The following is a 13,371-nucleotide window of genomic DNA, read 5'->3' on the forward strand; positions in this document are numbered from 1 at the left end:
ACTGGCAACACTATTTCTGATACAAGCCAGGATGCCATTGGCCTTCTTGGCCACCTGGGCACACTGCTGGCTCGTGCTCAGCCGAGCGTCGACCAACACCCCCAGGTCCGTTTCCTCTACACAGTCTTCCAGCCACTCTGCCCCAAGCCTGTAGCGTTGCCTACAGTTGTGGCCAAAGTGCAGGACCCGGCACTTGGTCTTGTTGAACCTCATCCCATTGGCTTCAGCCCAGAGATTCAGCCTGTCCAGATCTCTCTGTAGGGCCTTGCCACCCCCAGGCAGATTGACACTTCCTGCCAGCTTGGTGTCATCCGCAAACTTACTGAGGGTGCTCTCAATGCCCTCATCCAGGTCATCAATAAGGATATTGAAGAGGACAGGCCCCAGCACCGCCCCCTGGGGAACACCACTGGTGACCAGTCGCCAGCTGGATTTAACTCCATTCACCACCACTCCCTGGGCTCGGCCCTCCAGCCAGCTCCTTACCCAGCAAAGAATGTACCTGTCCAAGCCATGGGCTGCCAGCTTCTCCAGGAGAATACTGTGGGAGACAGCGTCGAAGGCTTTGCTGAAGTCAAGATAGACCACATCAACAGCCTACATCTTATGTAGCGCTTGAAATTGCATCTGAAGATACTGCTTTGGGAGTCATTTTTGGTATTTTCCTTCTTTAGTTACATGACATTAAAATTTAAGAACTTCTTGATTGTTTCAGGGGCACAGGCACTGCGCTCTCCCATTACACTATTGGAGCCTTCTCCCCTGGCTCTTGTTCATATTCTGCACTGAGTGCATCTCCTGGTCTCCAGGAACTCCCTTGTAATGACTCTGTTGTCAGGCACTGATGTGTCATACCCATGGTTGCTAAAAAAGCCTCATATTTTCTGAGAAAGTTCCGTGGTTTGAGAAAGGAATGACATAATTGATTGTCTTGCTTCAGTGGTTTAAAGGAGCCTTTCAAGGTGTCTTTCTTGTTACTTCTGCTCAAATGAGATACCAGAGATGTACCCTGATTTTCTTTCTTTGGATTCTTTTACAGACATATGTCTATGAACCTGGCGTCCCTTCCAGCTGGCCATTTTACCATTTGCTGAGCAGGCGTATCGATGTACTTAAAAATACTGTAGAGCCAAGACTTTAAAAAATCCATTTATATTTTCTGTGGCTTTTTACCAGATATTCAGAAGAATGGTTATCCTAAAAAATATACTGGCTATTACTCTTAAGGTGCAGATTTTTGCTATGCTGGATGAGATCTGTTAGCTGTCATTGAAGGGGGGCATCTGTCTTCCACTGTGCTCGCTGGCTGTTTGTCCCCTCCAGCTCCTTTCCATCGCATCTGGGCATGCTGTGGCTTTATATTTTATCTGGATCAGCTTATTTGTCCGGCAGAAAACTGATCCACTCCAAGTAACGATTAATTTTCTGACACTGATCTGAATTTGGGCAGTCACACAGCCAGCAAGGGGGAGCAGGGAGGAGATAGGACTGCATGCAGAACTGCAGCTGGGACTGAAGGATTCCTTGCATCTGTAAAGACTGACATTTCTGGAAAGAGCTGAATTTGTCTGGGTATCCAAAATGTGTGTTTTTGCATCTCAGTTGGTTTGAGATACACCTGAGATACGCTTGATTGCATATGAGTGTAAACTTAATGGTGAGTTTCATGGGTTTGCACCACTTGTTTTGGGGGTAGCAACATCTGTTTAAAGTTTTTCATTCTAATTTATTAATAGGCATTTTCTCCCATGAATCTGCATTAAGAGCTTCTGTCAAGCTGTAAGTGTGGTCCAGGGTCACCTCGGAAATACATTAGCCTTGTAATCGCGTGTCTTATAGACCTGTCCAAGGGAGGAAACTTCCCAGAACAAATCAATATGATGCAATATACCTAGCAATGTAGAAACAAAGAAGCGAACAAACCCCCAACAAACAACAACAAAAAATCACCAAACGCCAAAAATCCCCAGACATCTTTGCTCTTACAGTAATATTCTTATTAATGCAAAATTAGCAGAAGTAAATTTTTTTTATGATAAAGGCTACATTTGCTATATATAGATTTAAATTATGCTTTTTATATGCTTCAGTACAAGCATTTGGTGATATAGAAGATATAGTTATACTGTGTGCGTATATCAGAATGATGGCAAATGTAGCTAACAAATAATAAAGTTAACAAATAATGAAGTTCTTTACATTTAATAAAGTAGTGATGAAAAGTGAGCAGCTGTGCTGGCGTTATTCCTTTGATCACAAGGTGGTTGTTACTGTGGAAATAGGTAAATGAAGGTTATCTAGGGTTAGCAAACATGCTGCAGTGGAACATGTGAATGACTAAACCAGCACTGGCCCACACTGTGTTCTAAGGTCGTTGGCCTGTCGTGTCCTGTTTGTGAGCAGCAGCCTCATCAATCAAATCTAGCAAGAGGAGGAGCTTCAAAACCGTATTCAAAGCAAACTCTGTTGCCTGAGAGTTGGAAGAGAAATGACAGTGCTAATGAGATAGTTTGCTGGCAGTTGTTTTTGTTGTGGCTGTGGTTGGGCTGGCTACCTCTGGGCAGGGACAGCGAAGCAGTGGTCCCGGTGTGGTCCTCGTATATGGGAGGGTGTCCATGTTGCCTCACAGGTACAGTGCCTTGCAATCATCTGGGACTAGCTTGATTCCCTTAATTCCAATTAAGAGATTCAAAAACTGGTGATGTGAAGAAATTTCCTTCTTTTCCTTCTTTCCTTTTTATTTTTTAAATATTTTTTATTTTGATAGAAAGTAGGTTTTTAATTTTGATGGTAATTCATCACTGAAATCATTTACTTGGAGAAGATAAACTGTATGGCATATTCACTTGGTCAAAGATTTTTTCAAAAGAGGTGCTCTTAGATTATCCAAGAATTACAAGAACTGCTCAGTGAAGTTCTGTGGCCTGCGTTACAAAGCAGGTTAGATAGAATGGGGATAACTGAAGTTATATGTCACTCTGAATTGTATCTACTTAGAGGTCTCTTAAGAAGCTTTGCAGTTAAAACTACATCCTTCTAAACCACAGTTTAAATACCTGAAACTTTTCATGTATGCACATTCAGTGCAGTGGCACAGAGAGGCGTTTTTGTAGACCACGTGCAGCCTAAGCATCCTCTAATGAGAAAAACTTTCTTGACTTTTTTTTAAAGGAGTCAACTGTTTGCAAATACTTACTCATGGTTGTTACTTTTTTATTTGCTAAAACTCATGCTCCCACATGTAGCAATAACAAGAAATTTTGGCTATAGGGCAACTCAAAAATATAATAAAAAAAGTAATGATTCCCTCAATTTCCCATGTCTTTATTGCTGTTCCTTTCTAGGGAAACTGGTATTCTCAACTCTTCTGGATTTAATGCCTACTGAAAGCCTGCCAGTAGTTTTAGAGAGAGTGAATTTGATGATTCACATTATCCCATCCTGTCCTGTGTTTCCCAGAGTTTTCAATAAATCATTTGTTACAATTGTACTGTCCTGTATTGTACTTCTTTGAGAAGTGTGGTATGGAGTTGTAAGTGGTTGTTCAGTGCTTCTTTTAGATCCCTCAGTCTACATGCTTCAAATCTTAATGGGTAGATTTCAATGGAAAGAAAGTAAAGAACAAATTGAAACTGCTCCAACATGTCTGAAAGTAGCTTTTCTTACTAATTAGCTAAATAACATTGCTGTTCAGTTTCTTGGGAGTTTTAAGGTCTGGAAACAAGTGTTGCATTTCCATTGGATAACTGAGTGTTTTCTTTCACTGCTACTGGAATAAATATTATATTTCTGGAAGATAGTGATTTACAAAGTATTGCTGTATTTGTTTGGTATAGGAATGAATAAAAGCAATTAATTCAGGGAAATGCATAGCAAAGAGAGAAAGGAATAAAGGAAAAGATGTTTCCCTAGCACCCAGTTTTTTTGGTTGGAGTTTTCGGAACCTTTTGGTTGAGATGGGCTATCAGGGGAGTCACAGCTTTACAGAAAATACAGTTAATCAGAGTTTATCCCACTGCTATAACCTCACTATATGAGCTTTAGTGGGAACTTATCTGAAATATCAGCTTCTTCTGAATAACATATATGAGAATGGTGTGTACAGCCTGGCCTGTCTGAACTGGGCACGTCTCAGCTCACCTCCACGGGTCAGAGCCAGACTGACCAATGAGGAACACATCATCCAGATGAAATTTCCCGCTTGTGTTTGTTCAGGGTTTTGCCTGAGGTGGAAGTTCAAAGAGAAGAGATGTTTCCTACAGTGTTGGTGGGTTTGTGTGGAGGGGGCATAATTACGGCAGAGCTGGTTGTGTTGTTGGGAGTTCTTGAACAAACCTCAAAGGTCAGCAAAAAAAAAAAAAAAAAGTTATTCACTCTAATAGATACTGTGTCTATTTCAGTGCAGTTTTGGTTGGTTGGTGTTGTTGCTTTGTAAATATAATTACTTTCTGTGCTCAGAAACCTGTGTGGTATGTTGCATTGTAGCTGAATACCAATTCCTCTCTTTTCCATTTTGCAGTCTACCCACATTGCTCGAGCCAGCTTCCAGGTTGATGCTTTTGGGTCATCCTTCATCCTGGATGTAACGCTAAACCAGTAAGTAATGACTGTATCTTTCTCTGTGGTTGCTCAGGACCTGGTTCCAGTGAAATTTCAGTTTTCTACACAGGCTTTTGAGGCAAAAATGTTACACTTAGGTATTGAGTTAATTTATAGTAACATACTTCAAGTTCTTTTTATTATTTCCTCAAGTACCTTGTAGAGTTTGAGTTCCCACTGTTACTATATACTAGGTATTGCAGTGTAACTAATTTTTGAGTTGTGTCATTTACAGTCTTTCAGTTTATTATAAAGGCAAATTACTGTACTCATGCGGAACCTCAATGGATATTAAAACATGGAGTTGCAAAAAACTGTCAGCATTTTAATAATCAAGTGTAAAGTACTGAAGATACAGCAATAATGCTACAGCTAATCCTCAGAAAGGAATGGGATGGGTCGTGGTGAAGGAAATTTCCTCAGATGTGTTTACAGTCTTTTGGGAACAGAGAGGCATTATAAGGCAGTGACACACTGTGAACTTCAGATGATGATGAAAGATTGGACAATAGTAAGCTTAAAATGAAATCTGGTATTTAGCTCTGGATAACGAGTTTTCAAAGTAGCCTTTTAGCACAGCTGTTTTAAAATTGCTTTACTTTTCTCCTCCAAAATGAAAAGAGAATAAGTGATATATTAAATGGAAATGCTTGGTTAAGTAACTCAGCTCTTAGTAATTGCACATAAAGTTGTGTGGTTCAGTGTAAGAGACAAACTGCTTAGCTGCTACAAGCTTCTCTACGAAAGAGATGAACTATTCATGTTGCAATAGGAACCACTTTCTGTCTTCTTTTATTTTTTTTCTTCTTTTTTTTTTTTTCACTTGTAAACACATTTTAAACAGTGGCAATCACTTTACATGTGCTGACAAGTTAAAGCCCACATGTAAATCCCTGCTGGTTGCAGAGGGAAAAGATGTTGCGCTGCTAGAAGGGGAGGCAAAGAGGCTGATTTAGAAGGATGATTTTTACAACAAATGCATTTTAACAGGAAATTCTTTCTCTAGGTATCCTTTGAGAAGCACTGAGTCCACAACACTGAAGTGTTTGTTTGAAATAATCATTTTGTATGCAATATTTTGCGTACACTGCTGACAATATGTTGCACAAACCTGTTTTTTCTTTGGGTGGCAGGTTAGTGCTGTGTTCACAGCTAGTTTCTGAAAGCTCAGAATTCTCCTTGCAGTATGAATATGAGGTCATTGTAATAAGAAAAAATACATTTTCTAGTGGCATATGAAAAGACCAGTTTGGGATGTGATTGTTATAAACGTCAATAGTTCCCTTTGGGTGAATTTTTTTTTATTTTTGAGGTAGATCCTATTTTTATGTCACGTTTCTTTTGTCTTCAATGACATTCAAGCAGTATTTGTATAACTGAGACTGTCAAAACCTACTTTTGTTGTTCTTAAGAGTCCCGGAACCCAGCTTTAAAAAAAATGTGAACTTTTCATGAGAAACAAGGCTTTTTTTAATGTGAAAAAAATCCTTTCACAAAATGAAAACAAGAAGGCTACAAGGCAATTAAGATGTTTGGCTCCTATCATGATATTAAATCAGCCTTTAAATTGCTTCTGAAATATCATTTGCAGATCATCAAATAAACAGAAGGCCAAGAATAGCAGAGCAAAATTTGAAATGTATTCTTAATTATTATTCCAGTGGACAAATCTGTTTTATTCAGAAGGCTGTACATATAAATTTTCTCTTGTAATTCTTACTCTTATTTTCTAAGGGCTCTGAGAGAAAAATACAAATTCTTTGAGGAATGGCTTTTACATTTGGCCCATGATAGCTTTAACAGAGAAGTAGTTAGGTGCTCAAAAGGAGCTGGGTTCAAGATTTCAGTTTTCCTCTAGAAAAATTATTGGCTTAACCAAACCTCTGCTAATATCAAAACCATGCTGAAGTTGTCCTCTGTGGTAAAATTCTCTTATGCTTAATATACATTTGAGAAATAGGAAAAAACTTAAGCCCAGGATGGAAGTGTTTGGCCAGTCCTGGATGCAAGTAAGAGGGAGGAAAAACAGTTTTCCAATGGGCATTACAGATGGCAATCTAATGTAACACTGATATCTACATGCTTTCTTCTTGCTCGTTTTGGATCTCAACCTGTTCACATCGTACTGAAATGTGTATTTGGTCACACTGCATTGAAACATTACTTTAATTACTAATAAAAAATACTACTACTATTACTGTTGAAAGCTGATAATTACAATATATTGTCCATTTTTTCACTGATGGTATCTTTTCCACATATATCTTCATTCTTTCTTTTTTTCCCCGAGTTGCAATACTGTCTCTATAATAAGCTTTTTTCAAGTTAGATAGTGTTTTTTTCAACTTTTTCGCCTTTTCAGTGAGTTGAAGTATTTACAGATAAGCTTTCAGATTGGATCAGTTGTATACTTTAGAGGTTCAGTCCCTTAGGCAAAGGTTAGGAGTGCATTAGTTGCACCATGTTTTTACGAATCCATTGCATCAGTATCTTAATGTGCTCAGAATTGCATCTAATGGAGCTGTTTTCTGTGGCCATCTTTGTTAGCATGTTCAGCTTCCACCCGTGTTGCCTGGTGCTGCTTGCAGGCCTCCCTCCTTCCGCACATGGCTGGATCTGACTCTCAACTGAGCAGTGCATGGCCCGCATAGCAGTTGAGTGGGCTTATTTATTTTTTTCTTAATTCCTTCCTCTTGAAGTTTTTAATGCCACAGTAGCATCTGTGGCTCAACAAATGGCCATTCCTTTTTTCATGTCCTTTTTTCATGTTTTTTTAATGTGAGCATTTCACATTTGTCTTGGAAGGTAATTATGCAATTACAGAGCAGAGCTCACCAGGAAATGGGATGTTTCTGAAAGCCTCTTTGAGGTGCTTGGTGCTGTGCGACTCTCAAATCTGCCTGAGGAGACCTGAAGTGAGGCATGGCCCAGGACTGTGGACAGGTCCTGTCTTGCACAGGGTGACCACCCTGGGTCTGCTTTGTGGTGACCACATCATGCAAAAAAGAAGGCCATGATCCTTCCCTGCTGCAGCATCATCCTTCATTTGAAGGCCCCTTTATCCTCTGCACCTTCAGCAAGTTTGCCAATGACACCAAGCTGAGCGGTGCAGTGAAGGGGTGCCATTCAGCAGAGAGACCTCGACAAACTTGAAAGGTGGGCCCATGTGAACCTAATGAGGTTCAACAAAGCAAAGAGCAAGGTTTTGCACTTGGGTCGGAGTAATCCCAGATGTGTATACAAACTGGGAGAAAAAATCCTTGACAGTAGCCCTGTGGAGAAGGACCTGGGGAGAGAAAGATGTGGAGCTGTTGGAGAGGGTCCAGAGGAGGTCCACAAAGACGATCAGAGGGCTGGAGCACCTCTCCTATGAAAACGGCTGTGAGGAGACCTCACTGCAGCCTGCCAGTATTTAAAAGTGGATTATAAACAGGAAAGGAGTCATCTTTTTACAAGGGTAGACAGTGATTGGACAAGGGGGAATGCTTTTAAGCTCAAGGAGGGAAGGTTTAGATTGGATGTCAGGAGGAAGTTCTTTACAGAGAGAGTGGTGAGGTGCTAGGACAGGCTGCCTGAGAGGTTGTGGATGTTCTGTCCCTGGAGGTGTTCAAGACTGGATTGGATGGGGCCCTGGGCAACCTGGTCTTGTACCAGATCTGGAGGTTGGTGGCCCTGCTTGTGGCAAGGAGGTTGGAACATGATGATCCTTGGGGTCCCTTCCAACCCAAGCCGTTCTATGATTCTGTCACGGAGATGGGCAGAGTGCATTTTCCTTAGCCTGAGTTGTGGTTACTTAGGAGGCTCAGGATGGACACCAGGTGTTCTGCTGAGAGGACCTGTGGTCTTTAGAGAGCTACCTGGAGCTCTCTACAAGGAGAGGAGCCCTTCTGTGATCGTGGCTTTTTTTTTGTAAGAGTGAACACACTGAGAGTGTGAAGTTCTCAGGTTAATGGTGGTCCACATGCTGGAGGAAGGGAATCTGTGAATCATAGAATCATAGAATCGTAGAATGGCCTGGGTTGAAAAGGACCATGATGATCATCGAGTTTCAACCCCCCTGCTGAGTGCAGGGTCGCCAACCACTAGACCAGGCTGCCCAGAGCCATGTCCAGTCTGGCCTTGAACACCTCCAGGGACGGGGCATCCACAACCTCCCTGGGCAACCTTTTCCAGTGCCTCACCACCCTCTGTGTGAAAAACTTCCTCCTAATATCTAACCTACATCTCCCCTGTCTCAGTTTCAAACCATTCCCCCTTTTCCTATCACTATCCACCCTCGTGAACAATCATTCCCCCTCCTGTTTATACACTCCCTTCAAGTACTGGAAAGCCACAATGAGGTCTCCCCGGAGCCTTTTCTTCTCCAAACTAAACAAGCCCAGTTCCCTCAACCTTTCCTCATAGGAGAGGTGCTCCAGCCCTCTGATCATCTTGGTCGCCCTCCTCTGCACTCGTTCCAAGAGTTCCACATCTTTCTTGTGCTGGGGCCCCCAGGCCTGGACACAGTACTCCAGATGGGGCCTCACGAGAGCCGAGTAGAGGGGGACCACCACCTCCCTCTCCCTGCTGACCACTCCTCTTTTAATGCAGCCCAGAACATAGTTGGCCTTCCAGGCTGCCAGCACACACTGCTGGCTCATGTCCAGCTTCTCATCCACCAGGACCCCCAAGTCTCTCTCCGCAGGGCTGCTCTCAAGGAGTTCTCCCCCCAGTTCATATAAATACCTGGGATTGCCCTGGCCCAAGTGCAGCACCCTGCATTTGGCCTTGTTAAACCTCATTAGGTTCTCATGGGCCCACTTGTCCAGCCTGTCCAGGTCCCTCTGGATGGCTTCCCTTCCTTCCAGTGTATCGACTGCACCACTCAGCTTGGTGTCATCTGCAAACTTGCCGAGGGTGCACTCGATTCCATCATCTATGTCATTGATAAAGATGCTGAAGAGCACTGGTCCCAAGAATGAGCCTTGGGGAACACCACTCGTGACCGGCCTCCACCCTGACATAGAATCATTTATCACAACCCTTTGGCTGTGACCACCCAACCAGTTCTTAATCCACCGAACAGTCCATTCTTCAAATCCATACCTCTCCAAATTGGAGAGAAGGATGTGGTGAGGAACTCTGTCAAAGGCTTTGGAGAAGTCCAGGTAGATGACATCCATCGCCCTTCTCCCATCCACCAATGCTGTCACTCCATCAAAGCAGGCCACCATAGAAGTAGACTGGGCAAGTTGGGCCTGGTGACATCACCCTCTGTAGGGAGTGAACGTGCTCTTCTTTCTCCTGGCATCCCAGAGGAACACCAACAGTGCAGGAAAGTCCATAGTCACGATAATCAGTGACATCCAGAAGGCTGACAGATCTCCAACGAGGTGAATTTTCCAGAACCCGCAATCATTCTATTTATATGTGGAAAATAAAGGCCTTTTTCTCCTAGCTTATCAGAATGTAGGCAAACTCAAAGAAGATCCTTCAAAAAATGCTGATAGGAGTTATATATATTCCAGTCTTCAGTTATTTCGGGTTAATGATACTGGAAGGTTCCTGATACTCCAGGAATTAATTATTTTCCCTTGCCCCTGAGTGTTTTTAGGGGCTTCTGCTGAGAACGATACAGACATTCCTCATTCCTTCTGGGGATTTTTTATTAGGAATGTTTCTTAACTGGAGTTTTGTAAACCTTGCAGAATCAGATCATAAACTTCATCAAAAATCCTCCAAACAGAAGCAAAGTAAAAGGCAGCTTGACAGGCAACTGCCAGCTTTTCTATGAGACAAAATGCTGAAACCTTGCCTGTAATTTCTCTTGGCAAATGGTCTCTAACACTAATATCAATGTGTCATGTAAGCTGTAAATGAAAAACATATTCCTAAATTTGCTGTAAATCATAAACATTTGGCTGCATGGCATTCAAAAGGATTAGCTTCCTGACATGATTTTAAAAATGCAGTCGCACCATTTCTGACTCTTACATTTCTGGTTCCCCCACAAGTCCTGTGCTTCTCTGATCAACTGTAGTTCTTGCCATGAATGCAGATGACTGTTGGGGTAACTGGATGTGGTAGGCAGTGGCCAGATCAAACATCAGGAGGAGCAGATCTTCCTTTAAGCTGTTTTGGATCTATCTAAAGTCTAGCCCAAACTTGTTAGTTATTTTAATGAATGCCTTTCCTGCACAGTCCCAGCTGTGCTCACTGTCCGCTGGAATTTATTGGGATCTAGAGAATTTAAACTATCTTCTCTTTATTTATTTGTGTCCTGTGCGTGCCAGCTGAGGAGTCCCACTTCGGTATGATCCCTTTTTGCTAACTGACTCTTATTTAAAATAATGCCTGTTTGCACCATACAAAAGTACCCTGAAAATGTAATGTCTAGTGCCAATTTATAGGTAGCACAGTATAGACCAGGTTCAAGTCTGAATGAGGTTCTGGTTGATATTCTGCAGTATTTTTGAATTTTGTTTGACTTGTGATTCAAGTGACTTTTATCATGTGCTGTATGATCAGAACCCCAGCTGTCCAAGCAGGATTGCTCTTTCACAATCCCATTTTGAAAAGTCATTTGTCTTTTCCTCAGTTTGTGGTGGAAAAATTAGTATGGTCATAATTACAAACCAGACTTAAGGAACGCTTCTTCCCTGTCGTTGTTGCTTAATTCCAAATGTTGACTTTGTTCCCTGTGAGGCAGTTATTTTGCACTTCCATTTGTGTTAGCATGTTTTACTAATGCATGTTTTGTATAAATTGTTTTTCAATGGTTTATAATTCTTTTGCTTATCTTTAATGAGAAATGTCGGTTCTGCAGTGAGTCTAATTTTGTTTGGGCTAAAGGATGAGGAAAGATAAGGCAGAACTCAAAGCATATTCTCAGGCTAGAGAGAATGCAGTTAAATGATCTGTATAGTATCTTACTTTAGGATTTCTGCCTTTGTGGTGTTTGTTTGTTTGTTTTTCCTTAAGTTTGCTTCAAAGTACTGTAGGAGTGAAGAATTTGTCAAAACAGTTGTTTTAATAGTTCATTACCCTCAATGGTAAAAGTTTTAACATTATTTTTAGACTGAAAAAGCCCTGTAGCGTTGAATTTTCCTCCTGCCTTGGTACCTGTAGCATCTCAGCCTTCTTTTTATTACAGTTGAGTATAAGCTTGGCTCTCGGATCTTTGAGAGAAAAACATATTTTAAGTCCATTTCTGCGCTTCTTGATTCTGACCTCTCGTTTATCAGTGTCTTTGCTGAAACTCAGTACTGTATTTTGTCAGTGTCACACATAAAGGTAGCACAACTTTCTCATTTCTAATTGATATACCTTTATTTTCATACAGTGTATACACAAATTGGTTTTACTTCCAAATCAGAGTGGGAAGCCTTATTTGGTTGCTTATTCACATAGTTGCCCAGATTTTTCCAATTCTTTTTCTTTCCCTTTTTATTTTCTTCTTCCTTTTCCAGTTTCCCACTTTGAAACTTAGATGACACTGTTTAGTAGATAGGGGTTCTATTCTTTCATGTTACTATATCAGCATTTTTACTATTATTGAATTCATAATCCCGTATAAGAAAATAAATGTTCTTTACTATAGTGGCAAATTCACAGGTTACATTGATGAGAAAAAATTTCCATAAACCTATGTTGAATGTGAGTAATATTACTACCTTCCTTTAATTTGTTCTATATAATGTTCCATTATGCTTAAGAGTTCTTTTGGAAAAGGTAAATTTCTTCTGATAACTCTTTTATTTTTAATATGATAAAATAGTTTAACAAATTTTAGTTATGATTATTCCCCTATTATTGCCAAAAGATTTTATGTTTTCCCTCAGCCTCTGCCCCTGGATGCTTTGAGGTACATGTAGGGCATGTGAGTCCACTACTAATTCGCCTTTTCAGAACTACCATTAAAGAGACCGTGGTTAGAAATGGGACGAAAGAGTTTTTCCTTCTGTGGATCCTGGATAGTGCAGATCAAAGTCTTTGGCAGTGACGTAAGGTGCCATTGTGTGAAGCACTTGCAGTTTTAATTTTGTATTTTTTTGATTTCTTTCTATTGTAGGAGCAGTATGGTAACTATTGCTTTTTAGAGTCAGATTTCAGTCAGCAGGGAGAGGGAGGTGGTGGTCCCCCTCTACTCGGCTCTTGTGAGGCCCCATCTGGAGTACTGTGTCCAGGCCTGGGGGCCCCAGCACAAGAAAGACGTGGAGCTCTTAGAACGAGTTCAGAGGAGGGCCACCAAGATGATCAGAGGGCTGGAGCACCTCTGCTATGAGGAAAGGTTGAGGGAACTGGGCTTGTTTAGTTTGGAGAAGAGAAGGCTCCGGGGAGACCTCATTGTGGCCTTCCAATACTTGAAGGGAGTGTATAAACAGGAGGGGGATCAATTGTTTGTGAGGGTAGATAGTGATAGGGCAAGGGGGAATGGTTTTAAGCTGAGACAGGGGAGATGTAGGTTAGATATTAGGAGGAAGTTTTCCACACAGAGGGTGGTGAGGCACTGGAAAAGGTTGTCCAGGGAGGTTGTGGATGCCCGATCCCTGGAGGCGTTCAAGGCCAGACTGGACTGTCAACGGTTTACGGGCGTTAGGCCCGATTCCGTGACAAAGGGGACGGGGGACCCAAGGGCCCACGTCCCGGGAAAAGGGGAAAGGGGAAAAGGGTAGGGAGATGGCCCTGAGAGCAAAGAACAGCGGCAACAATCTGAGGAGAAAACAAACTAATTTACTAAATAAAATATCGGAATGCAAAACAACACACTATAATACAATATAATTACAATTT

General features: G+C 41.6%; 1 protein-coding gene across 10 annotated transcripts in view; it reads left to right on the top strand.

Annotated features, from left to right (window-relative positions):
- The window catches only part of ADAM22 (ADAM metallopeptidase domain 22), a 111,520-nt gene continuing 102,665 nt past the window's right edge, over positions 4,517-13,371 (top strand). For all 10 annotated transcript variants that reach the window (XM_021387279.1, XM_021387282.1, XM_021387283.1 and 7 more), the window contains exon 1: positions 4,517-4,596. The gene's annotated coding sequence lies outside the window, so the exon portion shown is untranslated. The remainder of the gene's footprint in view (positions 4,597-13,371) is intronic.

This window comes from Numida meleagris, chromosome 2 (assembly GCF_002078875.1).
Source record: "Numida meleagris isolate 19003 breed g44 Domestic line chromosome 2, NumMel1.0, whole genome shotgun sequence".
NCBI lineage: Eukaryota > Metazoa > Chordata > Aves > Galliformes > Numididae > Numida > Numida meleagris.